Source organism: Notolepis coatsorum, assembly GCF_963971535.1.
Source record: "Notolepis coatsorum genome assembly, chromosome: 16".
In the NCBI taxonomy this organism is placed as follows: domain Eukaryota; kingdom Metazoa; phylum Chordata; class Actinopteri; order Aulopiformes; family Paralepididae; genus Notolepis; species Notolepis coatsorum.
The window spans coordinates 77,862,122-77,882,159 of NC_140180.1; positions in this window are offsets into that span (position 1 = coordinate 77,862,122).

Sequence of the window (20,038 nt, forward strand, 5' to 3'; positions counted from 1 at the left end):
CAGCAGATCCACATCCCCGGCGGACAACGGGTGCAACTGATCCGGACCAGCGTGTCCAGAACCAGTCCCGTGCCCTAATCACGCCGATCTGCCAACTCCAGGAGAAGGGGCAGACATACGCGTTGATCTTAAACATGAAAAGAAGGCGCCACCCAGACGTTCAGTGCGAACCGCGCCCGGCGGCCCACCCCCAGGGCGTGAAACCCTTCTACGTATGTTCAGATCCATTCTGTCATCATCCCCCGATATGAACGAGAATCCGTCGACAACCACACAGGTCGTCGGAAGAGGAAAAACCCCCATCCCAGTTGCTTTATAAAAACGCTGTTTTAACCCCAAGCAACCAAGGCGCGCCAGTCAGTTGCTTAACGTCCAACAGAACATCCCGAACTAGCACTATGTGTGCAGCGGGTATATCCACAACAATAAATAGGCTATTTAGACCTTTCATTGAATCCCCAAGGCGCCCAGGGGAACGACAAGAGGGGTGAGATGCAACCAACTCCAACTCTTTATAATAATAAAGAAGAAGCATCAACAGTATAAACCCAACTGCACAGCTGGGAGTAAAAACTGTTTTACATTTTTACATCCAGTCACTCCTTTTGTCAAAGAGTATAGACCGAACTTCCCAGAAGCCTTCCAACATAAGTTGCGGTTATGAAAAAGACATGTCAACTGTGAGTCACGTGACCAACCTTACGTAAAGATCTCAACTCATGGAAGCCGTCGCCATGGCAACGTATATGCTATGACGGGGGAAACCCTGTACACGACTCCTGTTTGTAATAGGAGTCGTGTCAAGATAACCCCCCCCCCCCCCCCCCTGCCAACGGCTCGGCCCCGACTGGTTCAGCAGAAATGAGAAAAAATCCCCTAAACCAATCAAGTGGGAAGGAGGGGTTTATTCGGCACCCCCTCACACAACCCCTTCTTCCCTACACACCAAAAACCAACTGTAGCATTTTGAGACCTTTGGTAGAAAGCCAAAGTATAGCAAAAGCTAATACAATGCCCGCTACCCACGGAATGTGAACAGGATTTACAACAAAACAAGTTGTGTGTGTGTGAATCCTACACCCGCTTTCTATGTCGTACATAGCAAAACACTGACAGAGAGTAACGGCCAAGCCGTGGAACATGTGTGCACGAGTATTACTACAACTAACACAACAGTGTCGTGGCTCAACATTACTTTGTTTAAGCAACGGAACATACCACCAGCTTCTACCTGCATGTGTCAGGCTAATAGAACCTTTCTATGACTGAGTGTATGCTTGCAGACCTTGCTTAATATCGTAACACAACACGACTCATCTCCCAATGTAATAATGCAGATTCACATTTCGCAACCCCATCATATGTATTAGTGAATAAACACACAGTTTGTTTGGCCAATAATATAGTCCCCTTTTTTAGGGAACTTTTTATTTATTATTTACGGCACAAAATCATGAGGGGGCCGGGGAGGGTGTAGAGGGGACCACAGGGGGAAAAGTCACTTTTAGCGGCGTCTGCCGCCTCGAGCCGCTCGGGTTTTGCCACCCCGAGAAGCCCCGGAGGGACGGTAGTGAATCGGCTGCTGTCCACGGCGTTCCCTACCGTCTCCTCCGGTCGTGGATGGGCCGGCGGCAGCAGAATTGCCGTCTCTCCTCCTGGCCTTCTTGGACGGGCCAGCAGTGGCGGCGGAGGCAGTGGTAGGCACGGCGGAGGGAGCTCGACGTCGTGGAAGCCTTCTGGCTCCACCGGCAAGGACGGGAGGCGGAAAATGGGGTTGGAGAACGGATCTCTCCTCTGCCATCTCTCTGCACGTTGAGGTCATCAGCTGCAGGGCCTTCCCGAATAATCCAGCATCGGAGAGGTCGGCCGTCAGAAGAGGGGCTCTCTTCTTCTCCGGCACTCGAGCCTGCTCCAGCCAAAGGTGGCGCTGGGTCAGGGTGGCCAGGGCGCGCATCTTCCCCGAGGCTATGGCCTGCACCTGGGTAAGATGCAGGACGGCTCCTGCCGCCTGGGTGATCTGATTGCATTTGACCTCAGTCAGACCCGTGCCGCCCGTCATTATCCCCGATACAAATCTAGCCAGGTGGGCGATGTTAGAAGCCGCAGCCAGCGATTGTGTACCAGCGATAAATGACTGGTCACCCCAATATGCCAATCGCCTAGCCGATCTTCCATGGAGAACCGGCTTGCATAATGGTTCCCACACCACATCCGGACAGAGGAGAGCGGCCATCGGCCTATCAAGCTGTGGCACGCCCTCTCTCATACCTTTGACCAACCCCGACACCCGCGTAACTAGTACGTAGGCGGGGGTAAGTCCCATGATGTGAGACACCGCCTGGCCCTGACGAACATAGGCCCCCATTGAGGGGAAAATGGGTAGACAACGTCCACCCCTCTCACCGGGCGACGCTGCCAGAGATGACCTATGAGATCATCAGGGGCAGGAGCAGGCAATGGCTGCGGCAGCGGCATGCCGTTTGCAGCAGCGGCTACCGCCATGAGCTCAGGAAACAAAGCCTGCAGTTCCCCCTGCTGACTTTCCTCCACCGAACCCGCATCCCTCACATGCAGCAGGCTTCGACCAATTGAGGAGCCACAGTCTGATGTGGCTGATAGCAGAGCATCCTGCCGAAGAGGCCGAGGTGGTTCCCCGACATCCTCGAACAAGGCGCCCCAAGGAGACATTTCTCCCCCCTCCGGTGTTTCCTGGACAGGAGGGATACTCGCCTCCACAGGGCCTTCAAACAAGAATCCGTCCGACTCTTCCATGAAGTCCTCAGTTTCCATCGGACATCCAGAGCCCGACGCATCCTCGCTGGTCTCCAGCAATTCCCCAAACCCAGGCCGTTCGCGTCTGCATGCCACCATCTTGCGGCGTGAACGGGCAGACACGAAAAGCTTGCGTCGCAAATCCTCCGGAACCAAAAGAACCGTCCGCTCAATTACGGAAGATTCCCTGGAACCAGAGGAACCAGAGTCGAGATCATGCCATCGCCGGGGCGACGGCACCGATGCCTCGGCTCCTCGGAGAGGCAAACTATCCATCGGCTGTCTCCTGGGCTGGGTCGGCAACCACGAAAGTGGCAGCAGCCCCGCACCAGTACGCACGACAGAGGCGGGAATGGGGAACCGCTGGTGAAGAGTGGGTCTACTCTCCGAAGTAGACATTATGACTTAGCTTTTTCCTTTGAATAGTTATGAGAGAAGAAAAAACTAAGCACAATGTAAACACGTCTCAACTCTTTTCAACTAACAACACGTCAAGTGGGGTACTACCGAAGGCACTTCCTTGTGGTGAAAGCGAGAAGGAGGAGAGCAGGTGACCACACACCTGCTTATGAAGGTAAGCTAACGAGGGGTGTGGTCAGACGAATACTGGGATAAAGGTACATTGTGGAATTTTATTCAGTGCGCGTGCACATATACGAGGATAGTGCATGAGTGACGCCGAGCGGAGCCACTATGTCACAGAACTGACTAAACGAAAAATAAATGAAGATGACTAAATATGATGAAAACGAAAAAGGAGCACTTGACACATGACTAAGACTAAAACTAAAATTAAAATAACTGCCAAAATGAACACTGTTTGTAAGTGGCTTTGGATAGAAGCTTCAGCTAAATGACTAAATGTGAATTCAAACTCCATTAAACAATAGGAAATCATTGGGTTGTTTGAAACAAATTTTGGTAAATCAATTGGAATAAAAGATTAGGGTATTCATTCACAGATTACCCAGATTACTGAGGTTTGAGTTTAGTTGAGAAATGGTGTTTGAAAACCTACGCTGATCTAACCTATTTTAGCTTATATGAATTTGCATTGATTACCATAATATGCCACATTAGGTGATCAAGGCACAGTGTGAGCAGAGATGATAGGGACCACGATGGAACGGATGAAGCAGGGTTTTTTCTTTTAGTTGGGAACTCCAATGGTCTGGGAGTTCTGTTTAGTTAGTTTTATCAGAACCGCACGGTCCCAAACAAACATGAAGTTTAGTTCAATAAAGATCTTAAACCGAGCTGCAGCTCCAGTGATACAATGGGCAGTTAACAGCTGGGATGCAGTCGCTTAGCAACGTGACTGCAGTAGTCTAGGCCGCCTCTGGCTGGTCTGCAATCAGATGAGGGTCCAACTCAAGCAAGTTAGAAAAAAGTTTGTTCTTTGGCTTTTGGCCAATTCCTGCACAATGTTTGAGAATAAAACAGAGTAGCCGAGCATAGCTGGAGCCGAGTCTCTCTGGGCGCAGTGCCCACACGGTGATCCATAGCTGGATAAAGTATCAAGGTTCTTTGACAAACAAGTTATTTGCCACAAGATTAAACGAGATGGATGAAGGTAGATTTGATCAGGAATGTCAGCCGGCGGATTCCCAATATCTACAACACAAATTTCTGAGTGAACTTTTTAAAGGGCGGTCCCCAGAGAGGATGGGCTGAGGTCCGACTGGGTGTCGGTAATTAATATGCATCATTTTCTTTTGATTATAAAAATGTCTTCAGAGCATCAGAGGTTATAACAGTTTGTAGTAGTAGTAGTAGTAGTAGTAGTAGTAGTAGTAGTAGTAGTAGTAGTAGCAGTAGCAGTAGCAGTAGCAGTAGCAGTAGTAGTAGTAGTAGTAGTAGTAGTAGTAGTAGTAGTAGTAATAATACTAGAAATAACAGTAGTAGTAGTTATTCTTTTTACAATAAACCAAATGTTGTGGCACGTGTTCTATCATTATCTAACGATTACAAAAACACCCAGCTTTAATAAAGATTATGCAAATCATAAAAATCAAACACAGTACATGTCCATGCATTCAAATAATATAAAGGGGAAACACCACAATTATGTGACATTACATTTCAGGATATTTCACATCTTTATGGAATTGTAACATTGAGATTTTTACAGAGACCAATACGGTCTGTGACACTATACGGTTAATGCAACAGTTACAACCACGGATATCTATACCCGCTAGCCCTCGGCTAACCTTGGTTTGTTTGTTGGCTAACCCCTGAATTCAATATACTGTAATCAAAGATGATCAAGATAAAAAAAAAAGAAGAAAAAAAGAGAATTGTAAAAAAATCGAGCAATGAACCTTTAAAAACTAAACAAGGTTTGTTTCCCTGTTGCTGTTCCTCCATGCGGCTGACCCAGCAGAGCATTTGTGGCTTCATCCAATTTATTTAACAGCTGTGTTCAGTTCCAGCAGCCACTCGTCTGCTGTCGATCCAGTTCTGCATCACCCATCCCATTCATCTGCTCCCTCCATTATGTCCTGCATTACTCACTCCGCTGGAAGTCCATAGTTCCAAGTCTGGGGTTCCCACTTCCGAGCTGAATGTGCTCTGTTGTATCTGTTCGGGAAAACATGGACACCCACGGCAGATTTGTGTTTACCCACTCTGCTCCATCAGGACAGGGACCACCAGACACCTGAACAGCTTTTTCCCCAAGGCCATCACTCTCCTCAACAACCCATTTTAGCAACCCCCCCCCCCCCCCCCCCCCACACACACATGCAGTTAGACTACAGATGCAGCCATTAGTTCTCTGTCCACTGGCGCATTGGTGCTGCGTGTGCGCCGCATGTGTGCCGGGTTAACGGTAACGGTGACTAGTAGGGGGCGCTCGAGTTACACCAGTGATTACAGATGAAGCTTTTAGTATTCCTGGGCGCTTCGCCGCGACGCGCGCACGGTTATATCACGTCGTTTTAATTAATTGGGAACCCAGGCTGCTGTTCTGTTTTATGCCGCCAGGAGGCGCAAAGTCGCCCGGCGCGGCGGCGGTCTATTGATTATTGACTTCCTCATTCAACACTGTGCCTTTGTGTCAATAACACAAGCCACTGTCAACGTTGGGACGGCGCGAGACAGAGAGACTTTATTGTGAATTTAAAATATGCTGGTAAAGTGGGGAGGGAGATTGTTCATTCAAGTAAGCTATAATATATTATGAAATTCGTATTATGAAACAGGAAACACCTCGACCATTGTCTTCAACTTATCTCACTACGATTCAACCTATTGCTTGGCACAACAGAGAGACGTTGTAGTATCCGCGTCTGTGATTTACCTGTACGTTATTATTTTGGTAACGTTTTATTTCTGACTACAGTACAGTATGTATTGCTATCTATTACTACCTACTATGGGCCAGCCGTGTATAGGTGTAACAGAGTTATAATAGTTCAATGGTTGTGATGGCGGAGTTACAGTAGCGACGCGTCAGGTTCCTTTGCATATCGTTTTATTTACTACTACCTACTATGCTGCTATGTCTACTATCTACTACTACTTTGTATCACAAACAGTACTGTATTTGCAAAACTGATATGTCATAAATGTATAGATGTACAGTAGCAGTACTGTCTACCTGTATGTCATGTATGTCATTATGAATTGAAAATGGGGGACCCTGATGTAAACAAGACGAAAGTAAAAATAAAACGTTCAAACTGTTCCAACTTGTGTATTGTTTTCATAAAAGTTGACTAAGATTGTACTCTTGTATTTTGCACTGTACAGTATGTCACAGGTGAGCTTGCTAGCCATTTGATTGTTAACGTGATATAAAAAAAAAATCAATACTTGATTGATTGATTGAAAAGTTTATTAACAGATTGCAGAATGGGTACAGTACAGTACAGCGCAATACATACAATTGTTAAGGGGATGCAGACCAGAGAAAGACTTTCGTCTTGTTTACATCAGGGTCCCCCATTCTTAATTCATCATAACATATATGACATACATGACATACAGATAGACAGTACTGCTACATCTATACATTTATGACATATCAGATTTGCAAATACAGTACTGTTTGTGATACAAAAGTGTCCAGAAAAAGAGTGTATATACATTTGGCGTAGACACTGTACATTGGAGGAGGTTGGGTCGGTGGGGTGGGGTTGGGTGGGTTGGGTGAGGGCTGTACATTGGAGGTGGGGGGGGGGGGGGTGATCATACGGGTTATCATACAGAAAGCATCCTTGAAGCTGTCATTACAAACAAAGTTTTAGTTTTGAATCACTTCTCTTGTAACACAACTCCTGGTCTACAGTTCTCCTGGTGGTGTGTAAACCCATCTTAGGTCCCGTCATCTATTAACAGTCTATACTGTAGTTGAGGGGAACCTGTGTCAGAAACAAAAACAAAATTACAAACATCTCAAAACAATCTGGTCAGACTACTGCTTGACCTTACTCCTAGAACCCACCTCACCCCTGCCCACTTTGACAACCTAGGATGGCTTAGAGTAGACACAACTTGCAATGGGCCTGGTCTACAAGATACACTACACGACCAAAGTACCCATGTACATGTCAAAATACTTCCCACTTTCAAAAACACTCTCAAAAAACACCTACGGGAGACTGCAATTCTAAACTGGCCCCTGTAAATGTCCTAACACAACCCCCCCCCCCCCCCCCCAATGTACAGTAAATGACCAAGTATAATAATAATAATAATAATAATAATAATAATAATAATAATAACTTCGTTTTATATAGCGCCTTTCAGAGGACCCAAGGTCGCTTTACATAGGGGGGGGGGGGGGAGATGACAAATTAACAAACATAGTGGACAGACACAACATATACATATAAAGTGAGAAAGTTAGGGGTTGAAGGCCAAGTTGAAGAGGTGGGTTTTGAGCAGTTTTTTAAATTAGTCCAGAGTTGGGGCGGTGCGGAGTTCTGCTGGGAGGGAGTCAATATTCCAATGTACAGTTTTGCTTGTTCAGTTGTACAGTGTCCCCCACCCACTCTTCCTACCCAACCTCCCCCCCACCATCCTCCAATGTACAGTTTCTATGTCAAATGTATATACTCTCTTTTCTGGACTCTTTTCGTATCACAAACAGTACTGTATTTGCAAATCTGGTATGTCATAGATGTAGCAGTACTGTCTATCTGTATGTCATGTATGTCATATATGTTATGATGAATTGAAAATGGGGGACCCTGATGTAAACAAGACGAAAGTCTTTCTCTGGTCTGCATCCCCTTAACAATTGTATGTATTGAGCTGTACTGTACTGTACCCATTCTGCAATCTGTTAATAAAATGTTCAATCAATCAATCAATCTCCCCGTACTGTGAACCTGATGTAAACAAGACAATTTTTCTGTTTGATATCTCAATGTTTTGTAATAAAAAAAATTATTCTGATTGGACAAGAGATAACAATTATTTGCATCTTTATTGTAACAAATGTATGAACAGTCAGCAATAGATGTCAAATGATTTACAGTAATATCAAGTAACAAGTGACTTATATCTCGACCATTAGCCAATGGAAATGCATCTTCAGAAATAAGATCAGATAAACAAGACTGACACAAAACTGATGAATGATGAAATGAGCACATAAAGTGCAGACATACTATAAAATCCTATCTACATGGGTGTTCCAGGTTAGTGTGTTATCGACAAAAATCCCAAGATATTTATATGAAGAGACCTGTGAGATGGACTGTGTTAGATTGTGATCAAACTGGCCAGTATCACGTCTTCGTCTGTTTGGCTCTCCATCCAATTCCTCTGCGTTGTGTACTTTTAATGGTCCTGACGTCTCCGATACTGGTAGATAAGATCCTTATCTCCCCCCCGTTAGTGCAATCCGTAAACCATAATACTCCTCCACTTCCGTAAGAATTCGACACTTCGACAACGTGAGATACCTTGTGAGGAAAAGCGTTGTTTTATTTCTCTAAACAGAAACCTCATAATCAGATGTTATCAGATGTTATCAAATTGTATCGTCCTTGAAGAGTCTATTCTAATGATCTTTCGGTGTGTTCAGATTGTCCTTTTGTGATTCAGTCCAATAGTGTTCAGGCCTGTTCGTTAGCCTAAGACCATCCTCGTGGTAGCCGGAGCTACTGATGTCGTAGCATTCTTCCTCCCCCCCCCCCCCCCCCTCTCTCGTGATGAGAGGAGAGAAGGTCCTCTGTGTGATCTCAGTCCTACTCGCTCTCGGTCAGATTCTAGTCTGAGTCAGATTCTAGTCTGCTCAACACCCGGAAACACTGTTCGACTTATAGATGTTCGTCGTCGCAACGACGGCCCCGCCTTCTGGTTGTCATGCGACGTGTTGTCATGACAACTGCATAACCTTTAACACTAATAAACTCACGTTTCATTAAGATGAACCTCTCCCTCCTGGGCCTACAGTACACTCTTATCTGTGTTCTTCCAAGGAATGCAAAACAAAACACCCTCGCTGGCAGTGTATTCAATCCGCTGGTCACCGTTCTATCACCGTCTCCTGCTTCCATGCACATTTCGATCTACCATTTTAGCTGTGGTCATCTCTCCCCAATCTATACATCACATACATTGAAAAAGCACCGTTTTCTCTCAATCCCCCCTTGATTCTTATCACCCCTCAGAATCATAAGACTACTTGGTTTTTCAATTAATTATACACAAAAATAGACTCATAACAATTAGGGCCCCGCCGTCTGCTGTTTTTCCTTTTGTTTTCCATTACCCGCATCACACCCAAACCAGAAAGGATAAACAACGGTCATGGAGGAGAGAGAGAGAGAGACAGAGAAAAACACAGATTGCAACTTTTCAAACGACACACCTAAACCCTTCGGCCCCCCTATCAGGTACCCCACGTCCAAATCAGAGCGCTCCCTTCCCTCTCTTACAGTACACCTCCCATCTTGGGCCGGTTCCGTCTTCTAGGGCAAGGGCCCCTTTCAGTGACGGCTCCTTTCCTGAGCTGGTCCCCCCTCCAGGGCGCGGTCCCCTAGGCAAAAATGTCCCCCCTGGTCTGCTACTGCTCAGTGTCTCTGGCTGTCCTCTCCACATCTGCTCCTCCACCGCCGCCGTCTCCTCTCTCTCGTCGCGGATGATCTGTGTACCAGGCTGCGGTGCCTGGCCCCTGCGGCTTCCTCCTCCTCCAGTCTGTCCTCCTGGTCATCTCCATCGCTGTCGGTGTCATTCCCCCCTTGAAAGCAGAAACACAACACCGGCAGTCGTCTGTCCATTCGACTTCCCTTGTTTTGCTATTAGTCTACCATGGCTTTGGGCCTGCAGCTCGTTCTCTATATATTTTTTTCCTCTGCAAGCCCCTATTTGTTCTCTATTAGTCCCCCACCTTCTCAACACCCATATCTAATCCTACAGGGCTGTTCCCTGTTTTGTTGTCTTCCGGCGTGACACCAGCAGCTAAACGATACCCACTCGGCGCTCTACGTTTGTCCCACGGGTGACCCCCAGCGCGCGCCAGTTCTTTCTGGTGACGTGTCCCCTCAAGACTCTGCCTATTTATTAGGTGTGAGAAGGCCCCACTGGAATTCAAACTCCCTCTTTATTCAATTATTAACCCATTCAAATAACTGCACCATCTTTCTGTGCAATTCTTATTTAATCTCATTAGATTCACTATTGAATCACTCCCCCACTCCGCCACTAGATGGTAGTACAGGCCTCTATCTAAATATTCCCCTATGGGTAATGAAAACTCCCCAGCACTACCCCCCCTCCGCCACTAGGTGGCGACCTACTCCTCCTCCATGGTGTTTTAGTTGACGTGTCACTTCCTGGTTCTTTATCTGTTGTTATCTCCTCGTGGTGCTCACGGCCATTTTGACTCGCTCATAATGGCTACTCTCTCACAAACAAAACGAACGCTGCCCCTCCTTCCAAGGCCTAAAAACACTGCTGTTTTCCTCTCTTTCCTATCCATTATCAGGGGACGCTTTCTCAGACTAATACTCTTGCCTGATCGGACATAATACACACTGGTACAATCTCCTTTCGACTTTCCTTCTGTTATGAAAACAGTCCCGCCATAACAATTTTTCGATCTGATTCAAGCGCCCCCCCCCCCCCTTTCCTCATCTCGCATTTACCCTCCTTAAACCAAAACTGTGCAGCCTGCCTCGTTTGCTTTTCATTCTCTGTAGATAACACCCTCGATTTTCACCATGGCTCTCTGCTCATATTATTACAGCTGGCTCTGTGTCGAACTAGAAATGTTTACGTTTACGGATTCACTATCTGTTCGTTTTTATTTGGCTTAAAATCAAAACAACCGTGTGCACAGTGAACTCACATTTTTGATCGGAGCGCTGTTTCCCCTACAGCGCTGGTTCGCCTCCTGACCGCTCGACTCGCCGCTCTCTCCCAGGGCTGACCGGCCTTGCTTCGATCATGATTCTCCCACACATTGATGACTGTTGTCCACTGTCGCCCCATTATTGAAAAAGTCTTTATCCGTTGTTCTTATCTCTTGCTTTCTGGCTGTCATCAACAACCAACTGTTCCCGTTGTTTTAATCTCTTGCAAATCCGGGTCACGGCACCAACTGTTAGATTGTGATCAAACTGGCCAGTATCACGTCTTCGTCTGTTTGGCTCTCCATCCAATTCCTCTGCGTTGTGTACTTTTAATGGTCCTGACGTCTCCGATACTGGTAGATAAGATCCTTATCTCCCCCCCGTTAGTGCAATCCGTAAACCATAATACTCCTCCACTTCCGTAAGAATTCGACACTTCGACAACGTGAGATACCTTGTGAGGAAAAGCGTTGTTTTATTTCTCTAAACAGAAACCTCATAATCAGATGTTATCAGATGTTATCAAATTGTATCGTCCTTGAAGAGTCTATTCTAATGATCTTTCGGTGTGTTCAGATTGTCCTTTTGTGATTCAGTCCAATAGTGTTCAGGCCTGTTCGTTAGCCTAAGACCATCCTCGTGGTAGCCGAAGCTACTGATGTCGTAGCATTCTTCCTCCCCCCCCCCCCCCCCCTCTCTCGTGATGAGAGGAGAGAAGGTCCTCTGTGTGATCTCAGTCCTACTCGCTCTCGGTCAGATTCTAGTCTGAGTCAGATTCTAGTCTGCTCAACACCCGGAAACACTGTTCGACTTATAGATGTTCGTCGTCGCAACGACGGCCCCGCCTTCTGGTTGTCATGCGACGTGTTGTCATGACAACTGCATAACCTTTAACACTAATAAACTCACGTTTCATTAAGATGAACCTCTCCCTCCTGGGCCTACAGTACACTCTTATCTGTGTTCTTCCAAGGAATGCAAAACAAAACACCCTCGCTGGCAGTGTATTCAATCCGCTGGTCACCGTTCTATCACCGTCTCCTGCTTCCATGCACATTTCGATCTACCATTTTAGCTGTGGTCATCTCTCCCCAATCTATACATCACATACATTGAAAAAGCACCGTTTTCTCTCAACTGTGTGTGGATGACCACAGGCCTGTGGTCCCCAACACCTCTGGGGTCAAACACCATCTCCCCAGTCTTCTTAACATTTAAAACCAGACAGTTATTGTCGCACCAGTTTTTAAAACCTCTGGATTTCCAAATAATAGTCAGCTAGGTCACTGTCATTCTTAATTAGAGCTAAAACTTTATTTAACAGATTGCAGAATGGGTACAATACAGTACGGCTCATAGATAGATAGATAGATAGAAGAAAAACAAACCTGTGCGAGTCTTAATTCTTTATTTTTGTCAATATACTATGCAGTATACTAATATACAATGCTATATTACATCTGTTCTAGCAATGTTGTACCAATGTTTACCATATGTTACTGTTTTACCAATCATATGCTACAGCAGTAAAGGTGTTAATAATTGGAATGGTTTGAAATATTTATTTTTAGAAATCATGGAATTAATGTAAAAACACAGAAAGTATATTTAGATTCAAAGGCAATTTTAATAGCTTTCAATGAATACAGTTTCTCTCCTGTGAAATACAGTTAAAGCATTCACTTTTGACAGCCCTAGTATTTACAGGACATGACATTGTTCAAATAACGTTGAAAACATGACAAACTGAATTTAAATAATCCACATCAGTAAAACTAAGATGCCTTGATTTTCCATTTTAGCTTTAGCATAACAGATAACAGATAACTCTGTCTCTCCCTCACTATCTGGTAACACATGGTCTGGTGGTTTCATAACAACACTGTGGCACATATTCGTTAAGGCACAGCACACAGTCACAATCTTGTCAATGAAAGAAAAGTCCTCGCCTTCAAATGGAACCAGCAGTTGGACTGGTATGGTATTATGTAGCATGCGATACTTATTGCGTACCAAACCGATCACTCTTTCAACATGGACCCTGAGGTGAGCTATTTGCTGTGTCTCTTCTACAGATTTTGGATCCATCTGGGCACGTCCGCTTGTGAATCCAGGGATTTTCACCGATGCACACATTAATGAAACATGGTCCCCAATGTCAAATCCACGGTCTGCTAAAACCAAGTCTCCAGGCAACAGTTTATTGAGGAGACCACTGTTCTCGGTCAGATGCTTGTCACTTACACGCCCTCCCCACCCTTTGGAAATGAAAGAGATAGACCCCTGTGGTGTAATGCCAATCAGGTACTTAACAGTGTGCTTTTGCTTGTAGTGGGAATATGTCTGTGCCTGCGCTTTCAGATTTGATGGTCTCAGTGCCAATTTCAAAGCAGTCCAGAATAACCGCAACACGATTGCCAAAAGCCTCTACAAACTGATGTGGCATGGTTAGTTGGAGGCAATGTCTTGGGCCAGGCACGTGGGGGCATCATTTGAGCTGTGGGCATCCACTGTGGTGCCGGCGGGGTCTGAGATTGAGGCAATATGGCTCTTGCAAAAGTCCCCATCATCTGCAGGAAGAGTTGGGTGGTGGCCTGCTGCTGCTCTTGCATGGACCTACTTGTGCTGTATAATGACAATACATTTTAATCTAATCTAATCTTTAGACAAGGTTTAATAAGGTGCAAGGTTCAAAGTAATCTATTATTAGTATCAATTTATTTGTCTAAAGATGATCCATGATCCTTTTTGATGACTGCTATGGTAGAGTGTGAACTCTCAAATGGCAACGATAAATACTAGGTGGTGGACAATTAGCATTTCAATGGTGTGGGGGTTGCAGCCATCGCATTCCAATGTAAGTGTCCTTGAGCAAGACGCTTAACCCCCAATTGCTCCTGCAAGACTGGGTCTCGGGCTGCCTGTCTGTTCTCCTCCTCCTTCTCCTTCAGCTGAGCCTGTAGCAGTGAAGGGCTTGGGGTAATATGTGGACTGTATGAAGGCATCTGAAATTCTCTCTCTTTAGTATCTTGCCAAATTCTGATGCAGTCAGCCTGCCCTCTCGCTCCTTGTGCCACAGTGGACATGCAGCCTGTCCCGTCATTTGCAGTTGTAGTTGTCTTGCTTCCTCAAGATCAAAGCTCTGGATGTGCTGTGGTGTTGGTATGCATATGTCTGGAGAGAGGGGCATGGGGATGGTCTTGGTACAGTGAGAGGATACAGGCAGGGATGTTGTTTGGTTGGTCTGTGGTCGCTGCAACAGTGGGAGCTGCAGCGAAAGAAAAAAGAAATAGATTAGAAATAATTTGTCTCATTTCTTTCTCTCCCCCTCATCCCTCTCCCCTTATCCATCACCCCTCTCTCCTCCCCTCTTACTCCTCTCTCTTCTCTAAGAAGGTCAGGGTGTAATAAAATGTAACTATTGAGCACAGAAGTAACATGAGTTTCTAAAAACCCTTTACATGTGAACAGCTTTTACTGTAGATAGAAATGGATGAGCCCATGTTGTAGATCATGCTCTTGGCATCCTATATGGTATATTGGATGTTGGAATTTGATGCAGGCAACTTGGTGAGCCAAGGGAGCCTTGGCATCTACAGTGAAACTTGAGTGAAACTTCTTATGCAAGTTTATCCTCAAATGTAAGTAGCTGTGTTTTAACTGTGTGGTAAACCTGGGTTTATCAACGTTAGTTAGTAAGCAGTGCAATCTTTCACGTAATGTCATGGTGAATGAATGAAAACTTTATTTAACAGATTGCAGAATGGGTACAATACAGTACAGCTCAATACACACAATTGTTAAGGGGATGCAGACCAGAGAAAGACTCGTCTTGTTTACATCAGGGTCCCCCATTTTCAATGCATCATAACATAATGACATACATGACATACAGATAGACAGTAGTGCTACATCTATACATGGCAAGCTATAACACTGACGAAGGAATATGTCATTCCGAAACATGTTTGTTTCAGGCTGCCATTAAATACTTGAACCTGAGAGTGCTGGTCTAGCTTCACTGCTTCTTTTTTTTACATCTATACATGACATACCAGATTTGCAAATACATTTACATTTACATTTACATTTAGTCATTTAGCTGACGCTTTTATCCAAAGCGACTTACAAGTTCTGTGCGACAAGACAGCAAGAAGGGTATAACTCTATCAGCTGAGTAACAATGTTCATCAAAGTGTTGCGTGTTACAGTGTAGGTTAGTTTATTAGGACAAGTGCATGACATTAAGGTTAGTCGGGGTTAGATTTTTTTTTATACAGTAGGCTACTGTTTGTGATACGAAAAGAGTCCAGAAAAGAGAGTATATACATTTGACGTATTATTATTGTATTGTGATATGTTTTGTTTCATGTTGAAAAAGAAAAAAAAAAGATTATTAATTTATTTTTAATAATACAATAAATATCGGTGGGGGGGGGGGGCCCGAGCTGTCAATCTCGCCTCAGGGCCCGTGGGGCATTCCAACCGCCACTGTACAGCCGCCATATTGCATCATATCCTGTGAAGGTTTGGGGTTATGACTCATGCTCAGATGAAATTAGTCCACGTTTGCATTTGATTCAACACTCCACCAGTGGGGGAGAAATCATACCCAAGTTTGCGATTGACGTTTTATTTGAGTTTTCCTAGTAGGAAGTTGTTATTTCCGACCTCCGAGTTCGAATGGAATGCAGCATTAGTCTTGCACCACTGCATCCTTTGGTCCCGGCGTGTGGCTCACCTGAAGATGGCCAAGCTGAGCGACCACAGCACCATCGGCCTCCGCAGGTTCAGCTTGGGCCTCTCCAAATACACACAGAACATGGAAGATTTACTACGGAAGTAGGACAGAACACACACAGAACATGGACGATTTACTATGGAAGTAGAACAGAACACACACAGAACATGGAAGATTTACTATTGAAGTGGGACAGAACATACATAGAACATGGAATATTTACTCCTGAAGTGGGACAGAACACACACAGAACATGAAATATTTACTCCTGAAGTGGGACAGAACACACACAGAACATGGAAGATTTACTATTGAAGTAGGACAGAACACACACAGAACATGGAAGATTTACTATTGAAGTGGGACAGAACACACACAGAACATGGAAGATTTACTATTGAAGTGGGACAGAACACACACAGAACATGGAATATTTACTATTGAAGTGGGACAGAACACACACAGAACATGGAAGATTTACTACTGAAGTGGGACAGAACACACACAGAACATGGAAGATTTACTACTGAAGTAGGACAGAACACACACAGAACATGGAAGATTTACTATGGAAGTAGGACAGAACACACACAGAACATGGAAGATTTACTACTGAAGTGGGACAGAACACACACAGAACATGGAAGATTTACTACGGAAGTAGGACAGAACACACACAGAACATGGAAGATTTACTATGGAAGTAGGACAGAACACACACAGAACATGGAAGATTTACTACTGAAGTGGGACAGAACACACACAGAACATGGAATATTTACTATGGAAGTGGGACAGAACACACACAGAACATGGAATATTTACTATGGAAGTGGGACAGAACACACACAGAACATGGAATATTTACTCCTGAAGTGGGACAGAACACACACAGAACATGGAATATTTACTATTGAAGTAGGACAGAACACACACAGAACATGGAAGATTTACTACTGAAGTAGGACAGAACACACACAGAACATGGAAGATTTACTATGGAAGTAGGACAGAACACACAGAACATGAAAGATTTACTACTGAAGTAGGACAGAACACACACAGAACATGGAAGATTTACTATGGAAGTAGGACAGAACACACAGAACATGGAAGATTTACTATGGAAGTATTGTGGTATATTTTGAACATAGATCATAACGGCATAGCTCAAATCAAACTAATGTTTAATAGTCTTATAGAAACAGTCAAAGTGGAACAATTGGCAATCAAATATAGTTTAAACCTGATTTGACTAGGGTGACTTAGCTCATAGAGTGTGTGTGTTTACAGAGACCGGTCATTTGCATATAGTGGCAGCTGAAGTAACAATAGAGAGAGGTTGTTAAACGGGTTCGGTGGCTAATCAGGAAGATAATCTACTTCCCCTTAGGGGGTTGTAGAACAAAGGACAGGAAGCCCTAGCTAAACACATGTGTCTCCTAGTATGATAAGTAATGAACATATGTGGCCACCTGGTTTGCTAAATACTAAGTATAACTGCAAATGTCTGATAACACACTTAGATTAGTTTGATATAAAGTACAATTAGGCCTGTTTACATTGTGGTAATAATTCTGAAGTCATACTAAACTGTATAAAATATTGATGTAAGCTAAAAGAATGATTAGACCGGGTAGCAATTTATTGAAAGTCAGCAGACTTTGTGGTAAAGAAGATTAGTTTCACTTAAGGTGAAACTAGTCTTAAAAATAACAGAATGTGTACAAGGATAATGTGTTTAAGTATGATATATCTGTGTTTATGTAATCAATATATCTTGGGGTTCATCAATCAAAGTATTAAATATACAGTGAAACTATTCTCTGGGCTTAAACAAAGTAAGGGGGGGTTGGCCTATTAAGCCAAACCCCTATTTTCAAATCCAAACTTAGCAGGCCTGGCATTGGAGGAAAGAAGCTGATGATGTCATCACACAGAGACGCTGGGCCTTGGGATATAATGGGAGGTTGTGATGATGAGGGGGACTCTGAACCCAACTCACCAGGAGGAACCACACCCATCTACACACGACGCGGGCAGGACAACAAAGGACAAAGAACTTTTGGAGGGAAAAGAGACTGCTTTGTTCATTCAGCCAGAGAACAAAGCTCATCAACGATTTATCAACTCTACTGTAATATTAGTCTGGTTGTGATCAAGACGGCATAGTGTCTTTGATCACAACTATAGCATTCTTTACTTTTAATTGAAACAGATCATTTTTTGTATAACTTTGTGGATTTAATAAACCACTTGAAATAACTACCTTCTTCCCTCCTGATTCCTGCCTGCACCGCTGAGCGTCATAAACAAAGACCCTCCAGTCTCTTTGTTTAAAGTATTTCCCAGGGCTTTAAAGTTTTTGAATCACAACGCAGAGCAGATCAGCGCCGGTTCTGATACAGAGCAGAACCGTTTAGCTTGGGAATATACTACAGTATACAGGACAGAACACACACAGAACAAATGTATATATTCTCTTTTAGAAACGGTCTATATATATAGACAGAGTTGTCTGTATATCCTGTATGTCATAAATGTCTGGATGTAACAGTAGTGTATAGTATATCTGTATGTTGTGTATGTCATAAATGTCTGGGGACCCTGATGTAAACAAGACGAAAGTCTTTCTCTGGTCTGCATCCCCTTAACAATTGTATGTATTGAGCTGTACTGTACTGTACCCATTCTGCAATCTGTTAATACACTTTTCAATCAATCAATCAATCAATCAATCAATGAATTTAAAATGGGGGACCCTGATGTAAACAAGACGAAAGTCTTTCTCTGGTCTGTATTGTACCCATTCTGCAATCTGTTAAAGTTTTCAATCAATCAATATATCGTTGAGTAACGTTAGCTATAGCTAGCTAGTGATTGATTGATTGAAAACTTTATTAACAGATTGCAGAATGGGTACAATACAATAGCTTAAAGACGTGTTTTCACCATGTTAAGGCTAGATGCTCTGGCTAGGCTAGGCAGCTGTATGCTAACATTTGCCATTGTGAGATTGTCGACTGACAAAACCTACTGTGCTGTTTTTAGTGGGAACAAAGTCCTTTCGGTTGGTATTCTTAATCCACTTCTGGCGAATATCTTGCTCGTCTGCACGGCCAGGGAATCGATGCAAATGGTATGGTCTCAGACACGGGCAGTGGTCGGTCAAGTTGAACACAAGTGAGGCACAGAGCCACGAATTTCATAATAAAAACGGCGACTTAAAAAAAAAGAAAAAAAAGACGCTTGCGCCCAAAGGACATTTTATAAAATGAGGCATGATACAATACTATACATACAATACAATACTATATATTTTAGCCAAAACATGTGGTCAGAACACAGTGCATTTAGTCCATTCGCTCTCATTCTCTCTCGGGACATCCCTATTGATTACCAATAACCGCGTTAGCCTCAGTAGCCACATACGCTGATCGGAGTGTCATTCATAGTGTAACACCCAACAAGAATGTGAAACAACTTATTAGTATTGGGTTAGAGTTGTTTGATTTCCACTAATGTAATGTTAGATTGCTATCTGAGAAAGTTACGTAACGTTAGTCTACTGTATGTGAGCTGGCTGGCTACACCATTTGCGGCATTTGCCATGTATAATCTGTAGGCAAAACGGACTGCATATAAACGGCTGATGACTCATAACTTCCTATCACGTTTGAATAATGCTGTAAAGTTAAGTAAAAATGCATTTCAATAGTAATGTATATAAATTAAGAGCTTACCGATTGAGAGCTAAATCCACTGCCGACAGACGAGACGCAATATTTACTTCCTAGTCCACGGCACTCTCTCTCTGCCTCTCTCTCATTTTGCCGAGGGCGGAGCTCGTCCAGCACGTTGTCACCAGCTGTATGAGAGCGCCCCCGCTGGTCATTGTTAACATTAACCACGCAAAGCGGCGTCAAAACGGCCGGCAAACAGCTGTTCCATGACTAATTCTGGCTGGATCTGTATATCAGCTCGATTACAGCTGGTGACTTCATTGAATTACTTGTGTTGTGTTTTCATAAAATTTTACTAAAATTGTTGGACCCATCCGACCTGCCAGGACTGTGCAAACTGACTATTTATTCTATGCACTGCACCTTTAACTGTTTATACTTTTTCATTGTTAAAGGTTTTTATTGCACTCTGGCACGAAGTCAAATTCCTGATTTGGCGAATAAAACTATTCAGATTCTGATTCTCTCAC